The sequence below is a fragment of the Triturus cristatus genome, chromosome 1_2 (genome assembly GCF_964204655.1).
Source record: "Triturus cristatus chromosome 1_2, aTriCri1.1, whole genome shotgun sequence".
Classification (NCBI taxonomy): Eukaryota; Metazoa; Chordata; class Amphibia; order Caudata; family Salamandridae; genus Triturus; species Triturus cristatus.
Window position 1 is genome coordinate 374,846,831 of NC_140580.1, and position 20,294 is coordinate 374,867,124.

Below are 20,294 nucleotides of genomic sequence, written 5' to 3' on the forward strand. Positions count from 1 at the left end.
GTGTGATGGGATTTCCAAGTAGCGGTGGTGAACATATACTTCAAAGAGGCTCCCCTAAAGAATGCCCAAGAGGTAGAGAACCCTCTAGTTGAATCACACTGCACCTGCGGGGGAGAGGTAGAACATGATAAGCTCTCATGATTGCAGACTTAATCCACCTAGAAATGGTAGAATTCGAAGGTCGGGAACCCTTATTTAGGAGACCAAAAATAACAAAAATGGAATCTGTCTTCTGAAATGAAGAAGTATGTTCCGAATAAATGGACAAGGTCCTGCAAAGGTCAAGAGCATGCATGTTCACTTCCTCAGCTAAAAACGATCTGGAAAGAAAACTGGTTGAACAATGTCCTCTGAACAGTGAAACTGGGAAGGAACTTTGGGCAGGAAATTAGGGCCTGGCTGAAGAGCAACCTTATCTGGAAAGAAACGGATAAAAGGAGAAACGGACAATAATGCGCCATTTTCACCCACCCATCTTCCTGAACACACACCGAAGGCCTTTGTGGCATCCATGAAAACCATATTAGCTGAAAGCTGCAGGTCCTTGGTGTGCAGCGAGGTAAAGAGAGTGCAGAGGTTGTAAACTGTGGAGTGCCCCGGAACCTAGCAGGACTGATCCAGTGGCAAAATGTCTGGAAGAAACGGGAGAATCCTAGCAGTGAGCATTTTGGTATGAATTTTATTATCTATGCCTATTAAAGATGAGGGCCTGTATGAATTGCATAGATTGGGCTGCTTATCACGCTTCAAGAGAGTTACCGTCAGGTCTTCCTGAACCCAGGGAGACAGGTGTCCAATGCCCTTGACCTCTTCATACATTGCCAGCAAATGTGGAGCTAATTCCTCTGCATATTCCTTATAAAACTGTGCAGTCAAGCCGTCCAGACCAGGGACTTTACCGCCTCGCATGCTACGATTGATTGGATAATGTCATCCCTACTGAATGGAGTACCGAGGAAATGTCTATGTCCATTGTCAAACCAGAGCAACTAGATATTTTTTATTTGGTGGGTCTGTTGGAGAACTGCTCGTCTATAGACGTGTAAAGTGTGGCGTGAAATCTTATCATTGTTAGGCTAATATCCTCAGAGGAGTGGCGGATCTCTGGTATACGAGCTGCACTATTGTTTTATTGTTTGGTAAGCACACCTGCAAGAGTTTTGCCTGCCCTATCATACTCATTAAAGCGCTGAGTGGTGGCCTCCCTGTAGACTGTAGAGGAATCAGATTTCTCTCTCAGCAACTTCTTCCTATGCAGACATTTTGTCATGGAAATGTGCAAAGTATTGAAATTCTGAATTTAAGCTCCCAGGGTTCATGTTCAAGCATTTGGAAGTGTGCTCACTAGTCTTTCAGGACTCCAAACTGCTTAGATAGATGTACCTTGGATATAGACCTCGAAGGCCTCGAAGAGCACGATAGGGGAGTCAACAATGGTAACATTTTGAGTGAAAATCTTGGCATTGGCCCCCCTTGCCTTGACATTACAGAGACGGTCTCTCAGAGAATTCGGAGGAAGACTCCAGGTAAAGGTGAGGTCCGACATACCACTTAGCCATAGTATTAAGGCAACCGGCACATGAGCAGATAGTGTTTGAGGTTAATGCTCTACACATTTAGTATGCATGCCAATATCCTTAGTGACCAGCCAGTAGTCTATCCGCGATCATGATCCCAGGAGGCTGTCATGCAAGTGTCTTCTGTCGCCTGGGAATGCCTAGCATGCCAGATGCCACTTAAGTCATGTTCATTTGGGATAGAGTTCAACAGCTTAGGGTCTGGCCTCCAAGTGGACTGGGACTTGTCCATGTGGGGATCTAGTCCTACATTTAAGTTACTTCCCCATTCCCACGTACTGTTGAGTGGCATAGGACAACTATTCTGTCCTATACTGCAGAGAAAAAGTCGAGGGAATCAGCATTTGGGCCATAGACACAGGCAATGGTAACCTTTTTGTCCAAAAGGACACTATTCAGAACTTTCGGTCCTTATACCAGAGTGATTTTAGGGTCCGCCACTGTAAACCTTTCTTAAATATCACAGCAATCCTGTGCATAAACTGAGTACGTTGACACAGGTGCTTCCTCAATACATCCCATCCGCAACTGCCCCCGGGTACTCTCAGTGAGGTGGAGTTTTTTGTAGCAGAGCTATGTCTATATTGTATAACGTTTGTCTCACCATTACTCGGTCATTTATATCACACACATTCCCAGATGACAACGTGGCTTCCCTCATCTCAAACCCTTAGATATCAAGACTAGAGCACCAGTCCCCACCCAGAAACCTCCACAATAGTTCCAAGTCACAGATTATGAGGTTGGCCGCCTGGCTTTGCACATCACAGTGATGCATGGGAACGTCTAGAGAACAAGCACCCAAACTAACCCTCTCCCTCCCACTTCAACAACCCCAACCTGTTGAAGAACATACTCACCCACAGAACATCAGAAAAGGGAAGAAACCATGTAGGAAGCATCCCAAGGGTGACTCAGTGAGGCAGGTGGTCTCCTCTTCCCTAAACAGGGACAGGGGTCCAGTGTGGAAGATTAAAGGGCTACTAGATAGGATGCTAAGACTTGTGAGATGGTCCTTGTGTGAGTTGTGCAGCTCAGTGGGTAGCAGGTCGGAGGCGGGGTCAGCACCTGCTCCAGGGGCCAACACCAGCCAAGCCCGATTGGCTCAACCAGGCGCAGCGGCGTGGACCATCAGTTGCGTTGAACACTGTCACTTAGATAGCTATTCACATCGTTCTAAGCATGGGAGCCTGCCTCTGGCATCTAGTGGAAATGCTAACAGCGGAATTTAGCAACCAGTTTTTGGGATCTGTGAAAAAGTGGGCCTTTTGGTTAATGGTGTCTTGGAGCTTGGCCAGATCGTTGAGGCGATATGAGAGACCTGCCATTATCAGCAATCGCTTTGCAAGGAGGAATTCTTTGTGAGCAGCATGCATGGTTGGGGTGAAGTCTGCGTATTTCGAAATTCAGTTGCCATGGCTGTAAAGCTCCCCTCTTTTCATGCGCTAGGCACAGAATTGTGTCTCTGTAGTACAGTAATTTGGCAATGATAGGCCGAATCAGGGCTCCTGGTGGGGGGTGGGGGGGCGCGAGGGCCCAGAGAGCAATGTGCGCGCTCAACAGAAAACAAGGTAGTCAGAAGGTCCTGGAAGAGGGCCCAGAGAAGAGTCTCCCTATAGCTCTCAACTGAGGTCATGGCAGTAGATTCAGGAAGACCCAAAACTCTAATCTTGTTCCTTCTGGAATACACCTCCAAATCCTCATTCTTAGCTTTAATAACTGCAAGAACTCTCTCTGTTCATAGGAGCTGCTTTTTACGCATTGTAGCCAAATCTTCAGTGTCAGACACTCATTGCTCCAAATGGTTCAGTCTGATATCATGTTTCTAGAGTCTATGACTCATGCGGTCCAGCTGATTGGTAAGTGAATCAAACTTTGAGTTAATCGTTTTAAGGCTGCTGCACACATCAGAAAGTAGAACCTTATTTATTTATTTATTTATTTATTTAATTTGTATGGCGCGTTATAACCACAGGGGTCTCTAAGCGCAGTCTGACCAAATTAGCGTGAAAGATGTTGCATACACTTGGAAAACCAACTATGTACCTAAGATCTGCTCCATGCTTGTTTGAACAGAACCGTTTTTAGTTTTTTTCTGAAGGAAAGTAGATTACTTTCCTTCCTGAGCTTTGGGTCCAATTTGTTCCATATAGCTGGGAGCGTATTGGAGAAAGCGCGGCCGCCCACCGTGGACAATTTGAAACGGGTCTGGGACAGAAGAGTGGCGTCCGACGAACGCAGAGTCCTACCCGGTATATAGGGGGATAGTCGGGATTTAAGGTATTTTGGTGCTTTGCCATACCGAGCCTTATGAGCGATACACAGTCCTTTAAAGACAATTCTCTGCCGAGTTGGCAACCAATGCAACTCCTGCATCAAGGGAGAAGCATGGGCAGTCCTGGGTTTTTTGAATATTAGCCTAGCCGCATCGTTCATAACTCCCTGTAGTTTGTCCAGCAACCGCTGTGTTAGACCTAAGTAGAGGGAGTTACCGTAGTCCAGCCTAGCCAGAATTGTGGCCGAGACCACGTGTCTCAGAGTAGGGAAAGAAAGTAAGGCAGAGATCTTCCTTAGTTGCCTTAACAGGCATATACTAGTGCCTACTACAGTGGCAACTTGTTTTTCCATGGAAAGTTTATTATCCACATATAGGCCTAAGCTTTTAACCGCAGCTGCCGGTTTAGGTGGTGCACCCAACTCCCTAGGCCAAAATTTCTCGCTCCAAGGGTTACCCGAGATGGAAATGGGCAATACTTCCGTCTTGTCCGGATTGACTTTCAAAGAGTTCTCGGACATCCAATTGACTGTGGTTTTTAATATGTCCTGTAGCCTAGTGGATGCTCCTGGGCCATCATCCAGCCGGATAATTATCTGGGTATCGTCAGCATAGTTGTACACTAGGCAGTCCATCCTGTTCAAGAGAGCAATTAATGGCTGCAGGTAAATATTGAAGAGTAGGGGGGACAAGGCAGAGCCCTGTGGGACCCCACAGGTAATCGGGGCAGGGGTGGAAAGTAGATCCCCCAGCTGCACTCGTTGTGTCCTACCTTGCAAAAATGATGTGAGCCATGCATGTGCTGTACCCACGACGCCAAAGGTTCTCAACCGCGACAGAAGCTGTTTATGACACACGGTGTCAAACGCCGCGGAGAGATCCAGTAGTACCAGGGCGCACGGTGTTTTTCCATCAGCTCGCATCCTTAGCTCATCTAGAATGGATAGCATGACTAGTTCCGTGCTATGATTAGCACGGAACCCTGCCTGATTGGTCTCCAGCAGGTTGTTATTCTCTAGATGGCCCGATAATAGAGCAAGCACGTGCTGCTCAATCACCTTAGCAAGGAAAGGCAACTGGGAGATGGGCCGGAAATTTTTCAGACATTTAGTATCTGCTCCAGGTTTCTTCAACAAGGGGATCAAGCGGGCCTCTTTAAAAGCTGAGGGGATCAGTCCTGTAAGAAGAGAGGTATTCAATAGATGCAGGACCTCTTCCTCTATTCCTGGCATTGCCATCTTAAATATGTCTGGAGGGCATGGGTCCACCAAGGAACCTGATTTAACTCGGCCCATGATTTTAAGTAGTTCCTGTGTGGAGATAGGAGATAGCTCAATTAATGGTGGGATGTTTAGTGATGCGATAGGGTCCGGTAGCCGCGGACATTCGAAGGGTGCGGTTTCCGCAATTTCGTCCAGGATATCAGATATCTTCTTTACGAAGAAATCCTGGAACCTCTGGCAGTCCTCCTGGGTGAACTCGGGGCTTTGCTCCTTGTTCACCCTAAGCTCCGCCAGGACCCGAAAAATTTCTTTTTGCGGATTTCTTGCCGTGGTTATTCTTTCCTCAAAGAAAGCAGCCTTCCTTGATTGTATAGCTAGTTTGTACTGGGCTAAGGATGAAACATATTCTTGTTTGGAGATGGCGTCGTATTTTTTACGCCATGCCCGTTCTTTCTTCCTCACCCCGCGTTTCATCTCCCTAAGAGAGTCATTATACCAAGGCGCCCCGGCTCCTCTCGCCACCTTCTTCATCCTGCGAAGAGGTGCCACCACATCAATGGCACTTCCCAATTTATGCTGGAGATGTACACAAAGAGCATCTACGTTAGTATCCTGCTCTTTGGCTGAAGGGTGGTGTTCTAAGAGGTGGACCAGTTTTTCCCCATCAAGGTTTCTCCATTTTCGGGCCATTTTCCAGCCTTCCCCAGGTTTGGACAGGGGGCCCTTCAATAGAAGTCTACCCTTTATTAGAAAGTGGTCAGACCAAGCGCAGGGGAGAATTTCCGTGGTACCCTGGGCTGGCATGGTGGTCCAGACTAAATCCAACACATGGCCTTTCTCATGTGTCGGTCCCTTGACCTGTTGGGTAAAACCTAAAGAGGAGACCGCCTCCTCGATCTGTAATGCTTGTCCCTCTTTCGGTGATTTTTCCCAATGATAGTTGAAGTCCCCAACGATCACCATTTTATCATACCTTGTACACAGGTCCTGGACCAGGCTTACAAAGAGTGTGGGGAAGTCAGACGACGTCCAAGGTGGCCGATAAACCACCAAGAACACCACACAGACCGCTCCCCTCCTGATCTTGACCCCCATAACCTCAGCTCCTCCAAGGGTTTCAGAGAGGAACCTATTGGCACGGAGGCATGACTGATACACAAGGGCTACTCCTCCTCCTCTCTTGGCTCCCTCCCTGTTAAAATAGATAGCCAAGTAGTTATCTGGGAGGGCCGCCACTAGATCAGGCGCTGAGCAATCCTCCAGCCAAGTTTCGGTGAGCGCAAGGACGTCTAGCTCCCTGTCTTCCAAAAGTGTAAAGACCTCTAACCTATGGCTCTGCAAAGAGCGAGTATTCAATAGGCCGTAGCTCAGGGTATGTGCGTTGGGGCTGGGAGTGCAGTGACGCCCTCTGGTACTCCTAGGTGATATTAGCAGACCCTCGCAACCCAGCCGGTGTAAGGTAGCAGGCTCCAGGTGGAACTTACCCGAGTTGAGCTGTAGTAGGTCGCCCCTTGCATACACCACGATCTTGCCAGGTTGATATTCATGTCCTCAAATAGGCCACCTTGGCCCCCCCTCAGATGTGTGTCCTCCACCCGCATCTTTGCTGATGATCCTCGAAGGGCACTTCTTGTCAAACTCAAGTTCACCTTGGTGCTTGTCAGTTTTCCCCATCACACGAGGCACAGTGCAGATTCGAACCCTCAGGTAGGAAGTCGTTTCATGCTGCAGTCATGAGAGAGTAGCCAGTTGTTTGGCTGTGCAGGGTGGTTAGTGGCCCGCCTCTCCCAGAGTCCTGGGGTCATGGGCATGCCTCTGTTCAGCCAAATGAGATCAGTTCCCTCAGGCAGCTCGCTTCACGGTGGAAGGAGAGCAGTAGGCAGCGCAGAAAAGACAGTAATTGCAGGACCAGCTGCGCAGACGTGCTCTGGTTCATCATCATCCTTGTGTCTGCCGCTATCTCCGCATGGTCCATGCTGGCAAAGTGTAAAATAGGCCTGCACTAAGAGCCAGCGAGAGACAGCAGCTCTATTCTCCTTCTAGATGGGTACAGAGCGTGCAGGCAATGCCGGGCCCAAACCCAGCCTCAGCAGCTTCAGTCCAATGGGGCAGGCAGTCGCCACCCCCAGTAGAAGGTCTCCACTCACTTGCACTCCCTGGAGAGCCCAACAGGCCTGACTTGTCCTCAGCCTCAACAGTAGACCCCTGCTACTACATCATGAACAGCACAGCTCCAGAGGCCGTTTGATGCCTAAGCTGCCTCACAATCACCCATTGAGGCAGGCCCTATGTTGAGCGAGGCTGTATGTCACCAAATGAAGCAGATAAATAGCGGACGAGCACCAGGCCAGCAGAGCCTCACTCAGTGGCTGCCATCTTGAAGCCCGGCTCTCAGGCGTCCCCCATAAGGGCCATGTATAACGTACCTGCTCTTCAATAGATGCATGTGTCCTCTGGTCCTGCACCTTCAAACTGCAGTATCAAGCGAGGCTTGGAACGTGATGCAATGATTATGCAAGCGAAAAAATGCCAACAACCAACATCACCAATGTGGTCAAACACATACGGCGTGTTCCTGGGACGTCGTGATAATCTCCAAGTGTACTCGCTTTCAGGTTTTACAGTATCTACAGTGAAGTTCTTGAGGGGAGATTGTTCCCATGAAAAGGTTGGATTCGCGAAACAGTAGGCTCATGATTTTGGTGCTATAGATCATCACACGATACGAAACCGTGGAACAAAGAAGATGCACAGTTCTGGGACGGAAGTAGAACGGGTATCAAGGCCTGAACTGACAAGTTTCTCATGAGAAGACAGCCATGATGGAGCTGTGGGGTACACCCTACACGACTAAACACGTGTTGGCTGGCTAAAAGAAGAAAGAAAAGAAAGATATCAAAGGATAATTACTGTTTCTCAACTTTCTGCATACTTTGATATATTGTATTTAGTGTGTGCTCAAGAGTCTGTGTTTATGACTGTAGTGATCCATGTGATGACATTGTAAGGGGGTATGGTGGATCCCTCTTCCTTTAAGAGCACTGCGACACATATGAGGACCTATGACTTTAGCACAAGATAGGATGAGAGTGCTGTTTTTCACCTTACTTATATTTACCCCAACATAGTAAACATCACCACTTGATTGAACCATATGTTCCAATGGATGAAGGATAGCATTTCGTGTAGAATCGAGCAAAGAATTAGATCCTGCCATCGGGAAGAGCACAATCAAATTCTCCACCCTTTGCTTATCTGTGAGTGTTGCCATTAACCTCATTGAAAGTAAGAAACCTAGGAGGTAGGTTTGACGGTCACCTCTCCTTCATCCCCCAGTCAATGCTATGGTAATGAGCGGATCTCCAGCATGCGCTACTATGTAGAACCCTCCCACTTCTATGAACTGATTATTGGGTTGAATTAATGAGAGTTTTGCTCATGGGATGCTTAGACTTGTGCAACATTGTTTACAAAGGACTCCCATTGAAGCTCAATAAGAGCCATCGAAGGCTTCATGTCCATTCTGCTAGATTGTCTGGAATCCATGGATGCATCACAACTAGCCTGGAAAGTAAATTGGTTCCCAGTGGAAGCAAGAATCGAGTTTAATGTTTGCTACACTGTGCACAAGGACTAATAGGGCAAAGTTTTGAGATGCCATCTAAATCAACACCCAACAGTATGTCCAACACGATTTTGCACACTTGATTACCCAAGCTTTCAAATGATTCAAACATGGAGGCAGGACATTTGGCACTTAGTGTCGTAGACTGTGAAAATACCAATAAGTAGGCATAGAGACACATGGATGACTGCGAGCTACAGTCAATCAGAAACCGGTTAATCCCTTTAGTCACTAAAAGGAAGGCATATGTTACAGGTCAGGCAAGGGCAGGGAATTAGAACAAGTTTGGGCTTCTGTGCTATATAATGAATACTGGAAATGTAATACTAGCTTGTATAAACAAACACAGGCAAACACAATAGGTCACAATAGTATTTAGAGCCTTGACTAAAGAATTTAGTAAAACATGAGCTGCGGTGGGAAAAAAAGATTTTTTTCTCATTTCAATTAATCGAAGAGAGATATAAATGAAAGAGTGATGATTCTTTGTGTTTTTGAGATGAACAAGAGATCCCTCATACATTACAATGTAAGCACAGCAAGTAGCTGCCATGGTACTCGATACAGCCAATTGAAGGAAGTGAATTATATTTTAAAGAATTATTGAATGGGACTCATTACTTATTTGAACTGGTTTTTTTTCCCTAATTGATGTTTAGGGGGTGTCTTAATGTATTATTTAACCTGAGGGAGAACTGGATAAGGTAAACCTTTGGGGTCCGGTGTTGCTTCTATCTGGTGCAACGCAAGACACACCACAAATTCTAGTTGGTACTATGTGTTTGAGTGTATCGAACTCCTCAATGTTCTTCCATATAGATGGTAATAACAAACCTAACTGTGAGAGGGTGCCCAGGTTAGTGTTACATGGAACTCACCACATATTCAAAGGTAACTCTACACTCCACTCGCTCTGCTCGAGTGCTTTGCGGCCACATACTTCTGGATAAAAGACTAATAATTAAATATTGCTCATCAGCTACAGCAGATTGTCCTCCATGGTGGCTTCATGTTCAAGGTAATCACTGGCTTCAGTCTGCACTTCGCTGCTCCCTTCCCGATAGTGTGTCTCAGCCGCAACCTCTAACTCAATCACTTACCAAAGACAGAGTGGAGGCACTGATCCACCGCTGGGTCTTTCGCAACCATACCCGCCATCCCCATCATCTTCAACAACAGTAGCAGCAGCAGAACCACAACTTTCAGTCCGATTGTGAAAACACCCTCCCCCATTGCATCCAGCTGTGCCTCCAACATGTGCAACCAACAGATCTTCTGCTTCTTCCCAAGCAATGATCCAAGTCGTGGCTGTCCCACTGTTACCATGGAGACAGTTTAAACCTTTAAAGTCTCGGACATATATCGTCAACCTTGGAATGGGAAGCTTTAATCATTCTGGTTCTGGAGCAGAAGTTGATTAAATTGAGCACAAATCTGGCAACAATTGTTTGTGAAATAGCTAAATGTTTATCATTCTTTTGAAAATGTTTTACTTTTTTTGTCATATTTGTTTTGTGTGATACATCATACTTTGGCATGTGTTCTAAGTAGCTCGAGCTTTTAAAAAATGTTTTATGTCAGCCATGTCAACATTAGCAGACACAGATAAAGGACTATCAGGCACACCAGACTGTTACAAAGGGAAGTTATCCCACAGATATGTGACAGACCAGGCAGGTTGAGAGAGGCAGGGAAGGATGTGGTTCCAGCGGGAGGGCTACTACTGATTAGTGCATAACACAGCAGAAATTATACCCGAAATTGTCCCTGTTTTGCTGCAAGTAGGCAGCCAATAAAGCGGAAAGCAACAAGCTGAATTTTTAGTGTAACACATGCAAAATAGTAGAACAAAAATAAAATGAAAGGCACGTGGTACTAGGAACATAACATCAGAAATGGGGGCAGCAGGCAACGGAGTGGGCGGGAAGGATGGCAGCAACGACATGGGAAGGAGAGGGAGTGAGCGAAGATGTAATAAAATATGGGTGCCTAAGCTGGACATGCACCCACAGTGTAACACGAGCAGGAAAGAAACAAAACAATTGTTCCCCAAATGAGCAGATAAACCAAAGTGTAAAAATACAGTACTTGGTCCCTGCTCCATGGGAAGAAACAAAAGATAAAAAGGAAAGAGGAAAGATTCACCACTAGCAAGGAAGCATTTTGTAAGACAATACAAGTAACAAATTGAAAGCAATGGGAGGGATATAAGCCCCCAAAGTGTATACAACAGGTCCTGCAGGCGCGACCTAAAAAGCACCTGGGCTGGGAGGGCTTACAGGAAATTCCAGAGGCTAAGAGCCGAAGCAAGTGAGCCAAGCAAGAAATTAACTTGAGCAGACACACTTCCAGGTCGTTGCCTCCAAACTGGACCATCTAGTTGTAGGGGACCTAGCAGAGGCCACATTAAAAGAAAGACAGCAGGGTCTGGGCAGCCTCAGGGACTAGGAGCAGCCCTATGCATAGATACAAATTTAAAAAAATGCATTGTGAGGGGAATTGGTGATGCACATTCACTAACTAGGATTGACCAATAGTGAATCGAAGATGTAGTGTAGACATAGACATACAAACATACACAGACACACACTGGGACTGGAAGACTCACTCTGAGTCAGTGAATACACTGACATTGGGACATCTCATGCATTGATACTGAGACAGATAATGTACTAACCAGATCTAGAATGGCATGGCTTGTGGGGTTTTTCATGGAGAGGACCTGGTCGATTCCTAACACCCCACACCATTTCTTTAATCCCAAGATTGCTTTGGCTGTACTCTGGCTCACTTTTACATCCTAGGAGTGAAACTTCCCATGCATGGGGGCAGGGCAAAGCAGTAGGAAGAAAACCCAGACACCGTTTGTCATATGATTCGGTGGCAGCATGTAATATAGGGATGCATTTCTTGCAGGAGGGGTAAGAGGTTTTATCTTGTGGCACCAGTTTCATCAATGGTTGAGGCGACTCTAGTCAGCGGCAGCGAAAAGGTTGTCACAGCTGGGAATTGTGCAATGAGTTGGACAGTGAGTTGGGCCATGCACAGGAAGGGGAGGGGTGGCAGTATGTCTCGGATGTGCTCTGACCAATCAATGCCTCACAAAGACTCAGACAGTGGGACAGAGAATAAAAACACTGACACAGTGCCACGGTACAAATCGTTCTTGCGAGACGGAACACTTTACCACTGGGAGGCACACACTTTCTTAGTACAAGGAGGGACCTATACTATAACAGGACGACCTGAACACTAAAAAAGCTAGATATGGTCTGTGTTGTGACAAATGAATATTCTGAAACGTTTGGTATTTGGATGAATAATTTCACAGCAACTAAGTGCCTGTTATTGCTAAGTTTTAATGAAGAATGTGCAGTTATGTTCAACCTTAGTGATTCTCACCATCATTGGAATAATGCAAAATGATCCACCCTTTGCAAAAAAAGAAATTAAAATGGTGGGGCACTTAAATTTTCATTTTGGCTGTCTTCTCCCGATTTTTGCTAATCGCGATAGGTTGGGCGCCCACATACTGCAAGGTAGTAGGAGCAAAAGTTAGCACCCAGCATAAAATGTTGATCTATACCCCAACATATTTGTCACACCACCAGCATTAGTGAAAAGGAAGAATTAGAACTGAAGTGACACAAGGCTGCAGCAGTTCCTGCTCATTAAACCTTTTTAATGTAGCATATATGGCCAGCACCAGAACTGTTAACTATACCACTTTTCCTCCTGCATGAGTAACATTGCCTTCTCAAGAGTGACTTTTAAAAATGGGATGAAAAATTACTCTAGGGGAATAACCTTAGTACATGTCATGGGGGATTTTTTTCACCTTGACTGAAGCATTTCCCTGATGCAAAGTTCAGTTTTGGGTGTTAAGTGTCTTTGTCACCGATATCACCACATTGTATTTTCCTTTGTGCACTATATAGGCTACACACAGGGTCAGACTGGCCCATTGGGCAATTAGGCAGTGCCAGAAGGGCTGGTTTCAAAGATCAGAGTATGGACTGGTTTTCTGGCTCTTTGTGGGCCTGTTTTAATATCATAAGGGTTGGGTTTACTGTTGATTTTTCTGATATTATCTCAAACATTGCCTACATCCAGCATGGATGCATGCAGTCCCCCATACCTTGCAAAACACGAACACAGCTTGTCTTTACCAATTTAAAACTGCCATGATTTGCAAAAGGTAGCCACTTTTTAAACTATCTGATTCGCTAATGGGGACCCCTTATAATTTGGTGCCTGGGACTATTTTCTGTCGCAGTCCGATCTTGGCCACACATGACCCTCCAGGTGTCACTTGGAGGCATGTGTGTGAGTGAAATGTGAACCAAGCTGAATTTTGTATAGAACCCATGTTTTGAAATTGTGTGCAAACATGTGGGCAGATTTATGAGCCCCTTGCGCCACTTTTGCGTCACTTTTAACATGGGAAAAGTGACGCAAAAGTGGCGCAAGGGGCTCATAAATCTGCCCCATGGTTTGCACCTAGTTTTAATATGACTGCGGCACTGAAAAAGAAGCAGCAAGTAATCTCGAGCAGTGCTTCCAAACTTTTTAGAACCATGAGACACTTTTTAGAACAACAAATGTTCCTGACCCACCTAGTTTTAATGGACATGAGATGGGGCGATTTTTCAATGGAACTAATGTGGCAGCATACTGTCATTTATACACAGCACATTTTTCATTGAAATGGACACAGGTTTACTGGTAAAACTATATTGCACACAAATGATATTGTGTGGAAATCTGGCTTCAGTGAATATATATTATTTGTGCATCACCAAGTAAAGTGTCTTGATTTATTCTGATCCTCCTAAAATCTGTGCTTCCATCACTCATCACAATTTTAAAAAAATGTGCTTCATTTTTTGCTTACTAACTGCTGAATGTGCACAGTTCATTCACAGATATTTACAATTTGTTGTGTGTTATGAAAAAATGACATCCTGTAGCTTTACCTTTCACACTCACTATACTCTAGCAAAAAAGTTATATAATTCGCTTTTGTTTTTTTTTTGTGCTAAAAAAAATAAGCAGCAAAACCTGATATTTGACCTCTGTCTTTGAAGCACAGCAAATGTGAAAAGATAAATACATATTTTAAAGGCATCTCTATTTATTGCTTGGACTTTCAGCGGCCCACTAAAAATCACTTGCGACCCACCAGTTAGTCGGGACCCAAAGTTTGGGAAACAATGACCGAAGCATTGCATGCATAGTAAGAATCTTACATTGTGCCAGTGGTGTAGCTAGCCACTTTGCCGCATGTGGCGGTCCCTGCTTTTGCCGCCCCACAGCGAACTCATGTAAGAGCGGGCGGAGGGAGGCCACCGCCCCCAAAACTCGTGCCGCGCATGGCAAACCGCCCCCCCTTGCTACGCCACTACATTGCGCTATACTTTGAAAATCTTTATCACTGATGTGAGACTGGCCTGTTAAAATGTGCAAAGGTAACAACCTTTTATGTGTATGTCACAGTTAAATCAAATCAGCATTTCTGTAGCGTCAGCAGCCCCTGCTGAGCGTCAGGGCGCTCTACAAATAAGTTAATTAAATAAGTTGGACTTCGGCTTCATACAAAATGGAATGATTGTGTGAAATTAGCACATTTGTCATAGTTCACTTCTCCTATGGTTACTGTCGTCAGCTAGAACAGGCGTCCAGCCTCAGTACATGGATTTTCAGAGCCAGTGGCATATTATTTTGCTGCTTGGGCGTGCCCTTTCCCCCACACAAGACCATATTTGTGACCAGTTGTTGCTATTCGATTCCCCCTTGAGGCCATTGTGGTGGTGCTTTAAGGCAGCTGCTTACAGTGTCCTTACTGCAGCACCTGTCCCATATCACCGAGTCACCCCAAGTGACTTTACAAAGACACTGAACAGTACAAGCGCCAAATCTAAGTCTTGGGAGAAACCATATCCCACGGAGGGGGATCTATGTTAGGACATCTCAAATGTTTCACGTGAAAGGGGTCCCCTGGGACTCGAGCAGGCATCCTTGAAGAGGCTCCCCAAGCATGTCTTTAAGGCTTTGCCTCCTTTCTATTTTCTGCAGTGCAGCAGACAAGAAAAATTACCCCTGGCAATCTGCACAAAACACAGAACATCTGCAGCGCTGTACCTGGAGATTTCACCAGAGACTGGAAAGCGGAAGACACCGCTGTGGGTGAGCTCACTGCCTAGCGGGAAAACACACATTTCATCTCTTTGATGACAAGCAAAAGCTCAGAAAAATGACATAATAGAAAGACAATGCCATTCATTAGAACTTTGTTGGACATCGTCAGACATTTTCCCAAAGTTACTCACAAAACATAGTTGCCTTTTACCCTGTTTGAAACTCATCAATTTGACAGTGCTATTTTTGATTGGACCAGGGTTGGATTGGGATTAAGAATCGGCCCGGGTACAAAAAAAAAAGTGGCCCACATTTGCATATTGCCTTTCAGCAAAACACTGATTCCGCTAAATTTTATTTTAAAAAGGGGGTGGGGGAGAGAGGTTTAAAAAAAATGCACGGATTAGTTTACACTGGTGAAACACACCTGAAAACAAGTGATGCATATATTAATGGGCCAGGCCAGCAAGAGAAAGGGAGTGACACCTCTGCGGTTGATAAAAGGGAGGTAATGGACGCCCATCTGCCTCAAGAAAGGCCACTTAGGCACACACTGGGCCGCTGGCCGCATCGAACAACACAGAAACCACCCAAATCGGCCCCCCAGGCTGCTCAATAAAGCAGCCCACAGCTGGAATTCGGATACCGGCCCCTCGGGCATTGCCCGAGTGCCCTCGTTACCAATCCCACGCTGGATTGAACCAACACACACTCACCAGTGACAAGACAAGTAGATAAATAAGAAAAGGTAATGCTGTGCAGTACACATGTTCGTTCACGTTTCTTTACCAACCACTGTACATACCTGTATCGGATTTAAACTGCATACACGTTCCTTTCACATCTATTAAAATACCTAATATGGTGAATTCCCGCCCTTTCCCGGTGCTGCACTGCACTACTTTGCCATACATATGGCTCTAAGTAGTCTTCCTAGCAAATGTTGTGCAACATTAAGGGGCAGATTTATGACGTCTGGCGCATCTCTGCTAATCAGCAGAGATGCGCCAGAAGAGTTGCGACGCATCTGCCCACCCGTGCGCTACCGTTGATGCGCCGCATTTACAATGCGGCGCACCGTGGCACTCAGATGGGCAGATGCGTGACGCATCTCCTGTCGGAAAGGCGGCGCATTGCTGGAGTTGCGTCGCAAGCGCGACGCAGCTCCAGCAAGGCTCGGGGGTGCCCTATCCCTTACATGCTGCGTCAATCCTTACGCCTGCTTCAAGCAGGCGCAGGGTTTTGACGCAGAATGGCCTTAAAAGTGACTGAGTGAAATCTTGTAGATTTCTGAGTGAAATCTTGTAGATTTCACTCAGCCACTTTTAGGAGGCGTTCCTGCGCCGGAACGCCCCCCCCTGCTCCAGAACGCCTACATGTGGCGCAGGGCTTTACAACGTGACGCATCTGCCAGATGCGTCATGTTGTAAATACCCCGCAGCATGGCGCAGGATTTGCGCCGCCGCTGCGTCACAAAAGTGACGCAACGGCGGGGTAAATGAGGCGCAAGGGGCTCTTAAATCTGCCCCTAAGTATTATCAGCGTAATTGAATACAAATTGCGCCTTATCAGAAGGTAACAGTGTTCTTTGATTCTGTATTGTTAAACGAGCAACAAACATTCATTTAACTCGCAATCACATTTTATGCAATGAAAACCAGGGGAAATCTGTTTTTCCAAATGTAATTCAGCGTATCTCCTTCATTGCTGCGTTTTGTATATTTCTGGTATTGTTTTCTCCTTACACTTACACTTTTCACGTCATTTTTCCACCCAGGAGACTGGTTCAAGTGGCAAACGTCACACAGATGACCGCCAAAAGCATTCTGAAGTTGTCTTGCATAACTTTTGTACCTGAAGCCATTCACTCCTTGCACAGGACTTAAATCACCCTTCCAAAGTCCACGGGCTGCACTAAACAATCCCAGCGAGTCTGAACACTCTCATGTTCCTCTAACCTTCCGTCCCTCTCCTATCCCCTCCCCCATCATCCTGACGCTCTTCAATGTTACAGGTCCAAGGGGTATATTTACAAGCCCTGTCCGCTGCCGGAACGTCACTTTTGTGACTTCCGATGGCTCACAGGGTTTAGCCATATCTACAAGGCCACATACAGCCACCCTGCGTGGTTTTTCATGGCCTTGTAGATATGGAGTAAGTCGCTGCTTTGCCTTACTCAGTGTGAAAGAGGCTTTCCATGGGTGTTGCAGTGGGTGTTGCCCAGATTTGTAACATCAGGTAAACCTGGGGTAGCGCCAAAACTCTGCACCTCCCAACAGCTGGCGTAACAAGAAAAAATGTTTACATTTCTCCTCATTTTTTCCGCTTTCCACATGTGCTGCATTGTGCTGCACACATAGAAAGAGGAAACCACCTCTTGTGATGTTGTGCAGGAAGGTGCCCCTTCCTGCACAAAAACAATCGTGCCAACAATACGGACACCTGGACTTGCGCATGGCTTTCAAAATGTGCGCCGACAACGGCTGAAAAGACAGAAATTAATGGTATCTTCTAAATAGTGTGCATTCCTGTCCTTTCAAAAATTCTTTGCAACGCTTCCCTACGCCAATTCCTTGTACATCTGCCCCAATGTTCTTTGTATGGATGTTAACTCCTTCGTCGCGGCGCTAACTCCGCCGCGGCGCAGGGGGGTGCGGGGTGAGCGCAGCGCCGCCATGCTCATGACGGAACCACCCCGTCATGAGTCACGGGCGAGCTGTGCTCATGACGGCGTGGTTCCGTCACGACTCCGCCCACTCATTATTTCGCCCGCACAGGCGGCGAATCAGTGCCGCGTGGGCGGAGCGGCCACAGCATGACGGAACCACGCCGTCATGAGCACACGCCACCCGTGGCTCATGACGGCGTGGTTCCGTCATGCGCATGGAAGGGGTTAAACCCATTAAGCACACAAATGCCGCTTGATGTAATCTTGCTATATAAAAATGTAAAATAAATAAATAAATTAAAATACCAGACTGCAACAAAATGTTTCTGTTTACAGTTTAGAAATTAGAGCCATAAATACAATGGTGCATAAAGAGATGATGCATGGGTTTTGTGCAGTTTTCAACTACAACTAGTACGTTCGGACTTTGGTGCGCCCCAAAAAAATTTATTTTAAAGTAAAAGTGATACGTTTTGTGTTAACATGTGAGTGCAATTTCAGTGGGCCAAAACACAAGTGTACCACCCCTGTAAATGATTAAATCTTCTGCCAGTCCTGTCGTCTTTGCCAACAGCACTCAACGTTCAGAGTTGTATGTCACAGCTTTAGCAAAAATATCATCTGGCAGTAGCATTGTGTCCTAAAAATCCTTTACAAAAATATTTTCTGAGTGGGTGTAGTGTAAGCTATTAACCTGATTTTGAGTTTGGCAGGTGGGTTACTCCGTCAGAAAAATGGCGGACATCTTGTCCCTCTATTACAAGTGCATTATGTTCTAGATATTTGTATCAAGGCAGATGGGATTTCCACCACATTTGTGATAGAGTAAACTCTTTCTAAATCAGGCCCCAAGGCTCTTCCAGGATGATAGGAAAATGCACTCTACTATCCGAGTCTGGGGCTCTCCATCAATGGGACTGTTTTAGGTGCACCAACATGTGTAGGTTTGTATGGAGACTTCAGGTGTCCTGCCTCAGTTGGAATTTGTACATTGTGCCTTATAGACCAATGCCATGAAGTCGGCAAAGAATATGTTATGCTTTTTCATATTTATTATACAATATCTGATTATATACCAAATTAAATACGATTACAATAATTATTACTAAACTATATTTCCAAGATTCCGGATGAGGAGTCTCACAAAATCAATTTGATATCCTACCATTTTGAGGCACATTTAAAAAAGAACCCATTACCCTTCTGAGCAGTCTGCTCAGAGCTCTGTTCTGGGGATCTTCACAGTCCAAGCCTTGTGGAATTATTCACATTTGTCCTTCAAGGAGAGTCCTACCCATGGTTGGACTGTCCTATAGGGCAATCAGGCAGTGCCCGATGGGCTGGTCTGACAAGTCAGTGTGTGGGCCGGTTTTTTAGTAGTTTATAGCCCTATTTTATGGTCTGGTGGGCCAGTTTATACTGTTGCCAGCAGCAAAATAAAATACATGCAGTCTCCCATACCTTGCAAATTACCAATACAGCGTGTCTTTACAAGTACAACACTGTCCTGATTTGCGAATGTGGGCCACTTTTTTTTAGCTATCTGGGCCACTTTTATTTTAGTGCTCAGCCCTATTTTTTGTCACAGTCCTACCCTAGTCCTGCCATAAGCATATCAATTTGCTGCTATGTGCAGCTGGAAAAAACGTGTTTATTCTACTTTTACACAGCATAATGATGCATAGAAGACTGGCTCTGGCTTCCTTAGATGTGTAAATTATATATGCATGAAAAATAGATGTGTGAAAACACGGTGGCTATGATGAAGAATCCTTCTCTCACTAGAAATATCCATAACATTAATACTCAATCCTAGTTAAATTAACATGTGCAAAAATAAACCTCATGAATGAATCATGCAATAAAATTAAGAACAAAGTTATACTATTCTTCACTACTACACGTGTTAGTAGTGTACAAAGGCAAAACAATGTACAGGTCATAGGTCACAACTTTCGAATTTTGGGACATATAGATGAATAAATGCCACACTCCGTGGCAAACTCTTCTTTTTTCCCCCACATAACAAGTTATGTTATGTTAAGTTATAATATATTTATAACGCGCACAGATACACAAGAGTGTCCTGGCGCGAAAAGTGACCGTAGCAGTGTGGAGCAAAGAATTAGATGGACTGATCAAAAAGAAAAGTTCTAAATTGTTTTTTGAAGAGCCTAGGATCCTGAATCAAGTCTGACCATGCACGATATCTTCCCTCAAAGGTGTGCATGAGGCATGTAAATAAAATAAGTCCCACCTTGTCTTCAGCTAGTCAGACTAAGGCCGCCAAGGGAAACAAGGAATCACAAGAGGTCAACCTTGCATGGCACTTGCATTTGAGGACTATGCCACATTTTGTGCACCTGAGCTGGGCTTGCATTTGTTAAATTCTGTGGTTAGCATTTGGGCAGGAGGAAGTACACCCTAAACGTATTAGGTAAACTGATACCTAACGGGAGGAACACTGTCAGTGAGACTTCCCTTGTCAGATTAATTTGTCATGCTAGAGCAACGTATGGCTGCCTCTGTCCCCACCCTGCTCACCTTTTAAGTGGCCTGTATAAAAGTCTCTGGCCAAGATTCACAAAGGATTAGCGTCGGGTTAGCGTTACTTTCTTAATGCACACTCGACTCTAAACCTGTTTGGGGATTAGCAAACCAACACAAAATGGTGTTTCCATTCATTTGTATGGAAAAGTAATGCAAAGCAGCGCAAAATGCAGATTTGCATTACTTTGTGTCAAAGGGGTGTTACGTGGGTGATACATGAACATTCCCCTGCAACTAC